A 14296-nucleotide genomic window follows, 5' to 3' on the forward strand; every position below is an offset into this window, starting at 1 on the left:
CTGAATCACCCCATGAGGAAAGTCACTTATTAACCAGCAACACTCACACTAGCTTTTGTGCTAAGCCACTGATATTTTGGCATTTATTTGTTATTAGTAACTGGCAGCGCCTTAACTAAGATAGTATTCCAAAAGTTGAACGCCACTGCCCTAGGGCATCCTTGGAATGTAGCATATATTTAGGATGAGGTAGACATTAGACGGACCTTTAAAATAACACCACCACAAGTATTGTGATCCAAAAAAATGAGATTATTTTTCTTTTCTTGAAAGTATCTCAGTTGTTCAGTTTTTGGAGTTTACATACAGGCTGATGGAGAATGCTTCTGCAGGTTATAAGGTGGTTGTTGCTTTTCTTGGGGCCATGAATGTGGCTTGAAGGCCTGATGTAAGGATCTGTCTTACATGTTAAAATACTGAGCTCTTAGCTGTGCACAGTGGTTCCCGGTTTACAAAGCGCTCACGAAGCGTTGGTTTATCTACCCAAAACCAAAAGGAGAAAGAAGAAAGAAGCTTATTTGGTAGGGATGCAGTCAGAGCTGAGGAATTAGAGAGTTGTCTCCAAGGTTTAATAGAATCAGGCTCCACTGTGAGGGCCGAGGCTAACCCATCAGCACCTGGGAGAGCCCTGTGGAGACTGGCCGGGCTGCCTCAGGGCTGATCCTCCCCCTCCTCTGACTTGGTCTGTCTTCAGAAGTCTTAATGACGCTGTCCATTGGCTGCAGTTGGATTTGGTTGTCTTTTTTCCTCTGACTTTAGGAGGCATTCTGTCCTTAAAATGCCTGTGTGTCCATCAATCTCAATCCATTACGTTTTATTTTTGTAATTTAGCTCTCAGAGTTTCAAGGGAGCCTTATTGGCAACTCTGTGTTTCAACTGCATCACCATTTTATAGATGAAGAGATTGAAGCCCACAAGGAGAGAGAGATCTACTCAAGGCCACCCAGTGAGTAAGAGGCAGAACTGGAATAGGAACAATTTAGAAAACAGTCAGTGCTGTTGGGCCCAAGGATTTGTGTTCCTTGTCTTCCAGGGGCTCACCACTGGTGAGGAGACAGGCATGGAAGGACACAACCAAAGTGTCCTGGCTGACGCCAAGGGACAATGGGGGCTTGAGAGATGTGTGGCCCTCTTCCCTCCCCTCTCTATTTGTAAAGATTGAGTTAAAATGAAAACTCAGCCTCAGGGATTGGCATTCAGATATGGGCGGCGTATTGAGAGAAGCCAGAAAGAAGTCAAATTGAGAATCTAGACAGCAGAGCCCCTGGGAAAAAAGCTACCCAGAGGAAGAGGCTGTGGGAAGAAGAACCAGTTCCTACACCAGGGCTGAGGTTCTGAAGGAGTCGGGGGCTCTGAGTCTTGTGTGGCATCTGTTACATGATCCTCTCCTGACCAGCCCCATTGTAGCATGTGTATACTTTCAGCGGGAGAAAGTTGGACATATTCAAAGCTGAGAGAGCTATAACATTTTGGAGCTTGAGCCAAAGAACGTTGTTATAGGGCTCTTTACCTGAGCCTAACACAGGTGGGGCATCATTTCTCTACCCATACGGTAGTAAGGAAATGAACAAGCATCCAAAAAAGATGGCAGGGTATCAGTGGTTTGGGTGGTGGCCCAAGCCTCCCTGGGATGAGTGGCAGGGGCAGTGGCTTGAAGGTGAGTTAGAGCAAGACAGCAGCAGCCCATTTAGAAGTGGAAGAGGCTGATCTGGGAGTGCGTGGAGATCCAGGAAATCTCCCCAAGTGATTCTGACGCATATTTCTGATTGAGACACTGGAGGAGATTTGAAAAGAGGAGGTGAAGTGCCCATATGTCCACGGGAGTGTCAATCGAGCTGGAAAAAGGCAGGCAACGGCCAATGACCACTTCACTGGTACCCAAAGACAAGGAGGCCTGCTGGCCTCAGGTTATTCATGGTTCTGATGACATGGACTAAGAGCCATAATCTACAGAAGAGGTGAGAATGACTAGGTGCATTGGGGAATTGGGGTCTCTAAGCTCCTAGGGCTCAGCTTTCCCCTTTGGCAGGTGATACTGCCAAAGTATCACCTCTTCAACATTTGACACTGAGTAACCGAGCTCCTTCCATGGCACAGTCACCATCCACACTCTCAAGAGCCCAGAACTCTGACACTGGCGTTAGAAGAGCTTCAGCTGCATGATATTTTGTGAATTTTGCATTTATTTCCTTTATCCTTATGAGGCTTTCCAAAGTACATTTAATTCCTAACTTGGGGAAGCTCCAAGTTTCCCCAAAGTCTCAGCAGATTCGCACTGATTCCCCACTTCTACTGTCTTTCTCTGTTCTGTCCCAGGTATCCCTTTGCACTCAACTCAGGTTCTTCCCTGGATTTTACTAAAGATCCACTCACAGCAAGCATTTCATGAGTGTTTGCATAATTTTCTAAATATTTGGGGCTATGGGGAGGTGTTAACTTTGCACACTACACAGCTGTTACCATTTATCTCCTCTTCTCTCTCTCAACCCTCTTCCTCCTGCCCCTTTTCAGAGCAAACATATTCCTCTCCTGTCTCAGAGCCATTTCCCACTGTTCCAAACTCACAGCCCGAGAGCTGGCCACCCTCTGCTCTGAGCACGCTTATCAAGACGTCCAACCAATGTCATCCTCCATCCCCTCCCTAAGAGGGTTCCTCGGGGAAGAATATTATTCCCCTTTCTTGTTTCTTTCAAGTAGTTTCTTCCCTTCTCACATCAAATTATTCACCAGAAGGCTCTTTAATTTTTATCTTTTGCAGTGCATCCTGGAGGAGTTAAAATAAAACAGATTCTGGAGTTCCAGCCAAGATTTTTATTCTGTTGTTCTGGAGCGCACCTGGGCATCGAGGATTGAGCCCACAGCTCATCGGCATGTATTCTGGGGACATCTTCCATCACTGAGAACCCGCTGTCCACCAGAGTCCTGGTAAGCCCCCTGGGGTTTCAGGGGAAGAATAACTACACCCTGATGGGTAGCTTGTGACCTGGGTAGGAGTGGGGACGCAGCCTCATGAAATGGTCCCCTATGATTAACAAGGGAAAGCTCTGGGACAATATTCAACAAGGGACGAGAATGGTGATTTGAGAGTTTGGGAAAAGGAGGCACCAATAGTCTCTAGTACTTAGAATGGTGGCTGAGAGCCAGGACTTAACGACCAGAGGGGCAAAGGGCTTCCTCAGTGAATGGACTGGAGGGGCAGGTGAAATTGGGATGGGATTGGGGGGGAGCAAATTGAAAGGACAATACAAGCGAAAGTTTGGAGGTATGAATGAGCGCTGTCATTTTGGTGTCTGGGGAGGCCCTGGCCTGACCGGCACAGGAGAAGCTCGAGGGAAGTCGAGCTGGGGGCCTGGAAGGCTGCACTTTGGAGTGAGAGCTCAGATGAGGATGTGAGCAAGGAAGGGATGCATAGGGAGGGTGTTTTCAGAGGACCAATATGAATTTGGTGTGTGCTGTGTTCTCAGAGTGAGAAAGATGGATGGATGGATGAGATAAATGTTTCAGAACCAAGGTGCTGTCTGGTGAGCCCCAAATCCCAATACTGCCAGTGGGAAGCCATCCATCTTTGAGCATCTTGAATAATATTTGTAGCCCCCCACCTTTTCCCTGGCCCCTCAATCCTGGCACAGATGCTGAGCAAGTCAGGACCGGTATTCTTAAGGGAGAAAAGGTCCTCAGAGTGACCTACATCCTTTTGAGAGGAGTGTTTTCATGTCCTCCTTTGATTCTGTGGATCCTGGCTTTGTGCTTGAGCTGCTCCACGCTCTGACGGAGCTCAAGCAAAGCGCAGCTTGATGCTCAGCACAGAGGAGGGAAGCCGGTCCTATTTACTTATTTACTTTTCATGTGAGGGCGTGTTTGCTTTGCCTTGTTTTGAAATCAGTGAAAATGCGTGGTGAGCCCATGCCTTGTAGACAGTCATGGTCTGCCGTGTGCGAGGATGAGCCCGGGCATTTTGCTCGAGGGGAGACCGTAAACCATCAGAGCACCGCAGAGGCAGTTACTGTCCGGAGGAAGGCCAACATTCCTCAGCGCCCTCGTCTGCACCTGCAGGTGGGTGCGAGCTGCTCCTGGGGGCTTCAGGAGGAGAGGGCAGCCACTGCATACGAGGACTGCCCACATTTGCTCTCTTTTTCCTCTGCTTCCAGGCCCCCTGTGCCCAAATTTTGTAGTCATTTGGAACTATCACAGCAGTATATTTTCCTCTGGATTCTGACTGGAGACAAAAGCCTGCAGTCTCGTGATTCCCTGTGCAAGATCTTAGAACCACAGAAGACGCAGATTCCGCGCTGGAAGGCAGCTGCGGTGCCTTGCGGGCACACCAGCTGACTGATGACTGCATCCTTGTACTCCTTCCCTCCTCTCCCTTCCCTCTCTGCTTGCCTTTCATCTCTCCCTTTCCCTCTTCTTTCCCTCCATCACTCCTTCTTCTTTCTTATTTAAAATCACTTAAAGGAATAATACAGAAAAGTGAGCCAAACACATGATTTTTTAGACAATTCACACATTTACCCTAATTTTTCCTGACAATATTTCCTATCTTCAGAATGTCTTCTTGAGTAAGGCATACATATTTTTACCAGAGAAAGAATTCTGAATCTGAGAGTCCAACCCAGGCTTATGGCTCAGACTTGTGCTGGGGTCCTCCCTGGGGACAGGCAGACCAGACTCCTGAGCCCGGCAGGCTGTCTTCCAGGAGGCAGAGAGTCTGGGCAGTGACCCAGCTTGGGCTGGATCACCACGAGAGCTTCAGCCAGGGCCTGAATATACTCTCTTCAGTTTAGCCAGCTCCCTTAGAGAGGTGAGGAGGAGAGATGGAGGGGAATTCAGCTGGAGCTGGGGTGTCGGCTGTATCTTATGTTCTCATCAGGGTCTTCCCCCTGGTTCATCAGACGAAGGACCCTGCACCTCGCAGCTTGCATGTGACTCGCTATGAGGCAGCTCTTCCTTGTATCAACCAAGAGAACATACAAAGTCAAGTCACAACATTCTCAGCTGCAAACAATTGCTCCAACCTGTTAGCTAACTACGGCTCTCTTTCCTCTGGTATTTAGCATTTTAGGCCTAGGCTTTCCCTAAAGGTGGGGCCTGAGAACCGCCCGTGTCTGAGTCAGCTGGGATGTTTGACTTCTAGGCAACTTCCAAAGTCTCCTGACTGGAACTTTCTGTGAAATGGGGCCCAGGATTCCTGGGGCTGATCCGTGTGCATATTCATGTTCAGACACCACTGCCCCCTGAGAAGAGGCTCTGGAGGGAACTGACACTGGCACTGTCCTCTCGAGGATCGTTTTCCAGTGACGGGCACAGTGCCTGCTGCATACTAAGTCGTTAATAAATGTTTGATGAATGACAAATGTGTGGCGCCAGTCCCGAGAGGTGTTCACCTAAGCTTTTCTCTCCGCATTCTCCCATTTGCCGTCCCCATTCAAGGAAGCATCAGGTTCGTTCCTTTTTGCCTTGAAGAAGAATGGAAGAGTAGCACAAAACACAGTCAGAGGGGCCCTGCCTGTCCTGGCTTCTATTTCTGCCAAGTCCCTCAGGGCGGTGAGCGAGGTGTCCTGGGAGGAGACTGGGAGGGGGTGCCACTGAGGACAACAGAGCAGGAAGGATGTTCCAAGATGCAAATGAGATTCCTTGGTGCTGGGAGTCAGGAAGGGCTAGTGGCTTTCAGAAACAGTGTTTTGTGATGTGTAAGTTCCCAGAGATTTGTGCACCGCAGGCCTGGCTGAGGAGGAGCTGGGGTGCTGGGTGGGCACAGCTGGAGGAGCTGTGCCTGCGAGCGACACTTCCACAGTGCCCTCCGAGGTCTAGGAACTGCTGAGTGCTTTGCACGTATTATCTCATTTAATCCTCAGCATCCCTGGGAGGGAGGTATGGTTATTATTCCCATTCTACAGATGGGGACACGTAGGCTCAGAAAGGTCAACTAACTTGCCCAAAGGGACCAGCTAATAATCTGCCGAGAGAGTTGGTACTGAAACCCAGGCATCCTTCTCCACAGCCCCTTCTTAACCAGGATGTTGTGCCACTTGAGTGGGGTTAGCGGGTGCTTTAAAGGGAGTGGACAGTTCTGAGAATGACTGAAGCTGGAGGATGGGGACTCAGAGTCAAAATTATAGCAACTTAAAAACAAAAGAGAAATAAGACATTTCTTGCACACCTTGGTTTACGGGCTGAGATTCATATCGGCCACACGTCAATTACTCGTGTTCAGTCAAACTTAACATATGATGATCTGTGGCAGGGAGCAAGTTTTATTCCACTCTGGGTACCCGGATACCAAGCAAAGAATTGGACACACAGAGGTCAGGGAGTGCCACATGGCTGGACGAGTCTGCATGGTTCCCTCTGACGGTCATCGTGATCAGAGCTGGGAAGCAGGGGCTGCTGCAGGGATGGCACTCAATCTCCTCCTTCCCAGGAGAAGAGGACCCCGCATCTCAGGCTGGACCCCATGAAGCAGCTCCTGAGACAAGGGTGTGAGCAGAGTGGCTTGCTTGGAAGAAGCACCTGTAGGGACTGGGGAAGTGAGAGGGGAGAAGACAACACAGGGTGTATTCACGAGCAAAGGCTCTACCATTGAGGGCAGCTGGGGTCAACTAGTCTGGAACCTTTAGGAGGTGATACAGAAGACACCTAAAAGTTGTCCTATCTGAGGGTCAAGAAGGCTAGCCATGTACCCTCTAACTTCCACTTACTCTGTCTGGGCAGGGCTGCTAGGCGGCGGGGCATGAATCCCTGGGCATCCAGTGGCCCGGTGGAGAGCTGCAAGCTGCAGGGGGAGGGCCTGGCAGGAGCTGACTCTGCTCATCTCCCTCACCAGGGACTCCTTCCTCAACCACAGCCTGCAAGGACAGCTTTGGCAGGCACCTGCTGGCTGGTACCCTCTTGCCCCATGAGCACAGCTGATCATGCCTTGAGAGAGACTCCAGGTGAGGGAGCTGCCACGTCTGCAGTTCGAGCTCTAGTCCTGCGGGCTGGCAGACCATGTCTGTACTTTGTTTTTATGCAGGTTTGTCAGAGTCCCTCACTGAATGTGCTGCTCCATGGTTTCAGCTCCTGCTTTGCATCGAGGAGCCTTCTGCAAGACACTTCGTCTGAGGAGTTAGCCTGCAGGGGGATACAAGTTGGCTGACAGAAAGAGAAATTTAAACTGACTTCTGAATAAACAGTTTTGCAGGGATCCGTGACAGCAAACAGCTCTCTGCGGACACTCACCAGGGCTTGCATGGCGACTCTGCCCTGCGGGCTGCCCTCCTTCTGGGCCCCCCATTTCTGTGGCTCCCTAATGGCCTCTTGAGGATGGTCCATATTTTTTTTCCAGATTTCCAAAGTCATCAAACTTAAGCTCATTTTTTTTTCTTATTTGTTCCCTTCTTACACAAAGATGATTCCTACTCCTGCTCACAAATTTCCTCTGGAATGTTCTCTCTCTCCCCACCATTCACCTATGAGTATCTTCCTTGTCCTTCCACACTCAGCTCCATTTTCCCCTCCTCCTGCTGAAGCACAGGCTGGAGGAGTCAGGAGGAGAGTGAGAGGGTGAGAGAGAGGGAAGGGAGGAGGAGGGAGCAGAGAGAGAGTGTGTGCTCCTGTGTGTTTCTATCCATATCTAGGGTCCACAAACTGCATTCGGCCTCTTGGCTTGTTTTCGTAAGTAAACAGTAAATTGGAACACTGCCACACCCGTTCCTATACACATTGTCTGTAGCTGCTTTCTCACTACAAAGGTAGACCGAGTAGTCGTACGTTATTTCCTGCAAAGACTAAAGTATTTACTATCTGGTTCTTTGCAGACAAAATGGCCTACTCCTGGTTTATCTATTTCTTAACTTGTTCTGAAAAAACTTAAGCAGGTGAACAAGGACTTATAAAACGTGGCCATTTAATTGTGCCCTTCCACATCTCCCTCCACTCCACACTTCCCCACTCTGCTCTGGGCCCCAGGAGGCTGACCTGTGCGGGGCTTCCTCGATTCAGGCAGGTTTGACCAAGGAAAGAGCGGAAGAGATGAGAGGAAGGGAGGGGAGCTGGGGTTCTCCCTGCAGGGTACATGGGCTCCTGCCGAGTGCCCTCTCTTCATGTCTCTCTTTCTCTCTCAACTGTGGAACTAGCTTTGGGGTCCTGCTCAGTCCTCTGTGGGTTTCCTATGCCCTGCACACACCTTTACAAATAACATCTTCATTAAACTCTCCTCAAATTGTCCAGTTTGGGTGGACCATCCCTTCCCTGTAGGGACCTTGACTGACAGAATAACAAAGGCAGATGGGAACCAAAATAAGACGTGCGCCTTGCACGCTTTGAACCGCCACAGGTGTGTCCCCTGAACACTGCCCCAGCTCGGCTACTTTAGTGATCCGCACGCCAGCAGCAAGAGCATCCCCTGGGGCTTGTGGCAGGGCAGCTACACAGACCACCCAGACCAGCCGAATAGAATCTGCATCTTAACCAGAGCCCCAGGTGACTTCTTCAGCACAAACTCCATTCCTCTTCTTACCCCAGCCAGGCGTGTGGGCTCCTCGTCTCCCACCCTTGCCAGATGTCCTTTAATCCCAGAGTTGTCCTGGGGGAGGGGACAGGGACTCCTGGGAGTTTCCTTACATGGTAGCCAGATGGTGGCACCACTCCCACTGGGCAGTCCTAGGGGCAGGTGGGGTGACGTGCCCGCTCAGATGAGGACCCTGCCCCACAGGGCTCCTTGTCACACCCTCCTGACAGCCCACTGGCCCAGACCCCACCTTCTTGCTGGCACAGCCTCCACCTATGTTATCCCACTGTACCAGCCCCTCTTCTATCATTGTAGTCCCTGAGGCCTACTCAGGAAGTGCCGCCATAGCCCAGAATTTGAGCTACAGAAAACCTCTTCTCTCTTTGATGGCTGAGAAGACTCAAATGAAAACACAAAAACATACCAGTAGTGCGTGTTCTCCTCTCTTTGGGGATGAGGGGGGTCCTTGCAGTCTCTCCAGCGGAAGTGTCTTTGCCCCGGCGGTCTGCCTTCTGACACTGCCAGGTTCCCGAGGTGGACAGGACGGCCAGGACAGCTGACTTTCCCACCAGAGCAGGTGGCATGCTCTGTCCTGGAGAGCCCTCTCTAACCTTCTTTGCCTCCACTGTAATTGGTGGGTGTCCTGCTCTGCTTTCTCACTCAGGGAAATCTTTTCTGATTTCTCTTGGTCAGTAGTTACCTCCTGCTACTGCGTTTGCTGAGCATCTGCTTGAACTGGATCTTCTGAGGGGCAGAGCAAAGAGAGACACAGGGAGGCGGTTCCTGACCTGGTGAGTGTGTGGAGGCTCATGGGAGCCAAAGCCATGGCCCAGCAGAACCAGGCGGCTGGAAGCCTTGAAGGGCTCACACCACGGCAGATGCTGTGGGTGCCCTGCCACATGCCCTCGGTGGTTCCTGTTCTAGCGTGTATCCTCTTGCAGTCACATGTGACTCTCCAAGGCCTGGAGGCTCCCTCCTGGCTCACACACGGGGCAAGCTGGGAGTTCCAGGACACCGGCACCCCGGAACATCCTCAGCAATAGTGAGGAGGAGCTTGTGGATAAACACCCCAGCTTTCCCAGGTGGGGCAGCCTGGAAGCCGGTTTCATACCATCTCCCAAAGTTCCCTGGAAGGACCACGCCCAATCAGCGTGCAGCAGTACCTGCTCATGAATGCACCTTGCGTTGGCTGCCTTCTTGTCCTGCCCCACTTCCACGCTCACCTGTGAATGCTTCCTGGGGCTGTCTCCCACTTCCACTCAAACACTTATCTCAGGATCTGTTTCCAAGGGAATCCAGACTAAGACAACACAGAGACATTGATGTGTGGGTATGGGTGGGGGCAGAAGCTTAGCTCACTGGAATGTGAAGGTAGGTGAAGGGATGAAGAACATTCTCCAAAAATGGCATTATTAACCGATCCATGTTGAAAGTCATTTTTAGAACTGTGATGAAAGGGTATTTGAGAACTGGCGTTGTGGGGGACTGGAATTGGCCACACGAGGATGTGTTTCTTTGGCATGGGATTGTTTTGTGCTAGTTACTTTTAAAAACTGCAGACAGGAGAGAAACTCTGAAAAGTAGAATTTGCTTACCCTTTGTTAAGAGACATTTACATTTGTAAAGGAAATTTCCATCTGTAAAGGTGTCTCCCTCACTGTACCAGGAAGAAGGGGTGATGACCTTATCTCTAGAAATTCTTATCAATGCAGAAGGCAAGGACTTAAATCTGCATAATAACCTTACTCTTGTTTACTGTACTTTTATGGTAATCTCCCATAACTGGCTGCCCCCACCCCCAGCAGCCTCCTTTGTCTTTAGCTGAGGATGGTATTTAAGGTGGTGGCTTCCACCATTTTGGCAAGTTGCTCAGTTTGCCTGAGTTTCTCCCATGCAGACATGTTATAAAGCTTTGCTTAAGTTTTTCCTGTTATTCTGTCTCATGTGAATTTAATTCATTGTCCAGCCAGAAGGACCCAGAGTGCGTAGAGGAACTGTCTTCCTCACCTATAGTATGAAAGTAAAAGACCGAGATAACAGAGGAAAATTGGGCAAAGAATGGCACTTTTTCTGTGTTCCCACCCCAGCATCCACCCAGATAGGAACATTTTCCCCTTTGCCCCAAAACATCCTTCCCTTGGACTTCCTACACCTGTGTTGGCTGCACCCCTGGTGGGAAGTACTCAAGAGCCTGTCTCAACAACATGCTGGTGTGGGGGCCTGGAACTGGCCAGCCCAAGATATGTCTCTCTGGCATGAGGATTGTTTGGGGCTGGTTACTTTTAATAAACTGCAGACAGGAAGGCAACTCTGAGGGGTGGAATTTGCTTGCCCTTTGTTAGGAGACATTTACATTGTAAATGAACTCTCCATCTGTAAATGTGGCTCCCTCTCTGTACCAGGAAGAAGGGGGGATGACCTTATCTCTAGAAACTCTTATCAATGCCAAAGGCAAGGACTTATGCAAAGTCCTGCTCAGGGTAAAGACCTCTCTGAGTGAGGAGGAAGTGTGGAAGAAACTGCTTTTTATTGGATGATCTACTGAGAAAAACACCTGGGTAGGTCTGGTGTCAGTCACATATCAGGGTTAGGGAGAAAACTAAAGACTGAAGATCTTGCCTCACAACTCTAAGTTTTGTTTCTTAAAACAGAATCACAGAATCTTAGAATGAAGAAAGTTGGCTCACCTCATCCACTATTGTGGTGCTGAGGATTACCAGCCAGGCCTGGGGAAGACATGAATTTTTTGACCATTAATACAGGCCAGCAATTTTTGTCCTTGTAACCATTTCACAAATGGAGTCAGGAACCCCTGGCCCAAGCCCCATGTCCCACATCTTCAGTGATCCAGCCAGGCACCCAAGAAAGGACAGCATCTGCTGTAGGAGGGCTGTGTTCCACCAGCAGGTACAGGATTTTGGTGATTCTGGGGAGAGCCATCCCATTTGGCCCAACCCACCTTTCCCACTGAATGCAGCTGCCAGTTCCCCACAGACAGGCTGATAGAAAGCTGTGTGAGGGATCTGAGAGAGCCCAAAGAAATCATTTGAAAACAACTGGAACAGACTTGTCATAGCTGTTGTCATCTGAGAAGAGAACCTTATGGCTTTGGTTGGAGAAAACGTATTTTCCAGTTTGAGCTCAATTTTCTGGGGTTGTAGCTACCAGCTCTGCTTCAATCTGGCATGTTATTGCCTCACACCTCAAGATGAATGGACAAGCCTGGAGAAAATCATTTTACTTTTTTACCGGTCTTACAACTTCACTAGAAAGTAGCAATGCTGAGGTCCCCTGGGGAAGGGTACCGTGATGGAGTCTTAACATGCCTGGCCTGTGGTACTCCACTCCTACAGCGCATCCACTGGGGTTGTGGATGGAATGCTGAGAGCTGGTGTGAAATGGTTCTTTGTCCCCAGATGTTTTGTAAAGTATGTGTCTTGGGAGTAGGAGGGAGATGGTACTAGCAAGACCAGAGATTTGGTGATTTTTAAGACAACCAAACAATTTCACTGAGAACGGAGGCTTGATCCAGCTACCTTCATCTATCTGAACTGTGTCCATCCCTTCCTCAGGCTGGGAAATGATCTGGCAAGACTCCCCCGGGGACAACTTGTAACAGATTCTGTGTAACTGACATGGCGTCAGCCCACTTCCAATTAGAGCCCAGGCTGTGGAGACAAGCCCACTCAAGCTCCACTTCTCATCAAGCTGATAGCCTCTAGCTTCTAGCTTCTATCTTTCCTGTGTTCCTCCCCACTTCTGACCCAGGGTTTCTGTGATGCTACAGCCTGAAAGTGGAGTTTGGGGAGCATCCCTCAACAATGAGGGGTGGGAACCAAGGAGAAGTACCCTCATCCCTGGCCTGAGGTGACAATTTTGGGAGGCCTTCTGTGTGCTTCTCAGGAGGTGCTGGCAGAATGCGAGCAAAGTTCCCTTTTGCTCACATGAGTGACCTCAACAATGTACCCTTTATTGGTTTGATCTCCTCCCCGCCCCTCCCTTCTCCCTCACTTCTGCTTCTTCCTGAAACCACCTTCCCAATAGTCCGCCACTCGCAAGTTCTTGGCTGGGGCTCTGCTTTCGGTGAAACTGCTCATGGCTGAACACTCAGACAGCTCCTGGCATCCAGGCTTTCTCAGAGCTGAGGTAGTCAGCTGTCACATTCGCCATTCAGAGATGAGTCCATTCCCCAGTGTATTTTTGTAATTACAAAAGAGGTTGGATTTCTTATAGGGAGAGAGGTGCCAAAGCAATCGGACCATACAGTCACCTGGCATTTATTCAGTCTCTACTATATGCCGGGTTTGGGTCAAGTAGTTTGGGGGATGCAAAGAAGTTTACATGTCATAAGGGAATATATAAGAAGTAAGTATAATATAAATATAAATCATAATGAAATAAAAAAGAAGTAAAAAGCATAAATCTTACTGGTTTGAGGCGACAGCTGTTGTTTTGCTGGCCTTGCCTGACTGCCCCTTCCACAGGCACAGGCCGTCCATTTTCCTTGGCGGAACCTGTCCCTGGCCCGTGCTTTGCTCTGGAGTTCAGTGGCTGATCCTGTCCCTGACTCTTGGGGCCGGGGGCATGATCCAGGGCTGGTCTGGGCACGGTGGCTGTTGATGTGGGGATGTCCATGTGGCTCAGATTGGCCCAGTCATACTCAGTTCTGGCGCTTTTGTCGGAGATTTTGTTAGTGCAGTTCTTTCCCAGCAGAGTTGCTTAGCTGGTAGAAATTTAAGCCTGAAGCTGCTGACCCCAACTTGGATTCAAAGCTTCATCATATCTATGAAGCTGAGGGGTTGCTAACGTCGTCCTTTCCCCAGGCGCCAATTGGCTCGAGTTGGTAGACATGGAGGGAAAGGGACCCACAAGAGGGATGTTCCGGTCCATCCTCCAGTGGTCAGAAACGTGCTGTTCTGTGTTCTTTGGTGGTAAAAATAGCTTGAAGCCTATTCTGTTTCCCAAGCAATGCTGAGGCAAGGACTCAGCTGGGCCTCGTGAGATCTGGGCCTCAGGCTGTACAGTTCACACTCTGATGACAGGTCTGTACAGATGGAGAGACGGCTGTAGCTCGTGTTTGCCTGGAACATGACGTCGCTCTGGTACGGGAGAAGTGAACGCAGTCCAGAAATTGTTCTGGAGCGTTGAGAAGCAGCTCCCCGGGCAGGAAAGCATGTGCTCGTGAAGGCTGAGGTGAGCTCCTCGGGTGGCTCCTACGAGAGAGCATTCAGCCAGGAGACTGAAGGGAGGACGTGGGGGATCCCAGACCCCCCAGACACAATGGCAGATCTGCAGAAGGAAAGGTCGAGGAGGAGTGATGGAGATGCAGACAAACCACTTTTCTGGAAGCTGGTGTGAGGAATTTGGGAGAGAGATTTCTACGTCTTTCCTTCCCATGTTGTGAAAAAATTCTGAGATATATATAGGAGTGGGAACTCAAGATGTCACCTTTACTGCTGGGGAGGCTGACTTAAGAACATGCTTAGACTTGAGTCTTGAGTATTTTCCACCTACAGACAGACAGGGCACTGGACAGTGGTAAATCTTCTCTCCTCCCATGTGACCTCAGGACAGACTGGATCAAAAAGCTCCCAAGATGGGTTCAGCTGTGACATGGAGAAATTAATGCAAAGGTGGAGAGAAATCCCAATTTCTTTTGAAGACTTTCCAAGGTTGAAAGCTCCTATTTCCTGACTCTTGGCAGGCAGTGTGTGCTAGGAGTTTGCAAAATTTGGGCATTGATGTCAATTTGGCTTCATTTTGATCCTGTGCTGGTTATTGAGCTATTGTCACTCAGCCTTAAACCAC

At 49.7% G+C, this 14296-nt stretch overlaps 1 long non-coding RNA gene across 1 annotated transcript; it reads right to left on the reverse strand.

The window, feature by feature from the left end:
• Window positions 1-2796: 2796 nt before the first annotated feature.
• LOC139085404 (uncharacterized) lies at window positions 2797-11214 on the reverse strand. Its single transcript, XR_011543656.1, has 5 exons — window positions 11176-11214; window positions 8913-10495; window positions 6699-7110; window positions 6161-6519; window positions 2797-5456 (listed from the first exon to the last, which is right to left on the reverse strand). It is a non-coding gene; the product is annotated as an uncharacterized lncRNA (long non-coding RNA).
• Between the last annotated feature and the right edge of the window lie 3082 nt (window positions 11215-14296).

This window comes from Equus przewalskii, chromosome 9 (genome assembly GCF_037783145.1).
Source record: "Equus przewalskii isolate Varuska chromosome 9, EquPr2, whole genome shotgun sequence".
NCBI classification, from domain to species: Eukaryota; Metazoa; Chordata; class Mammalia; order Perissodactyla; family Equidae; genus Equus; species Equus przewalskii.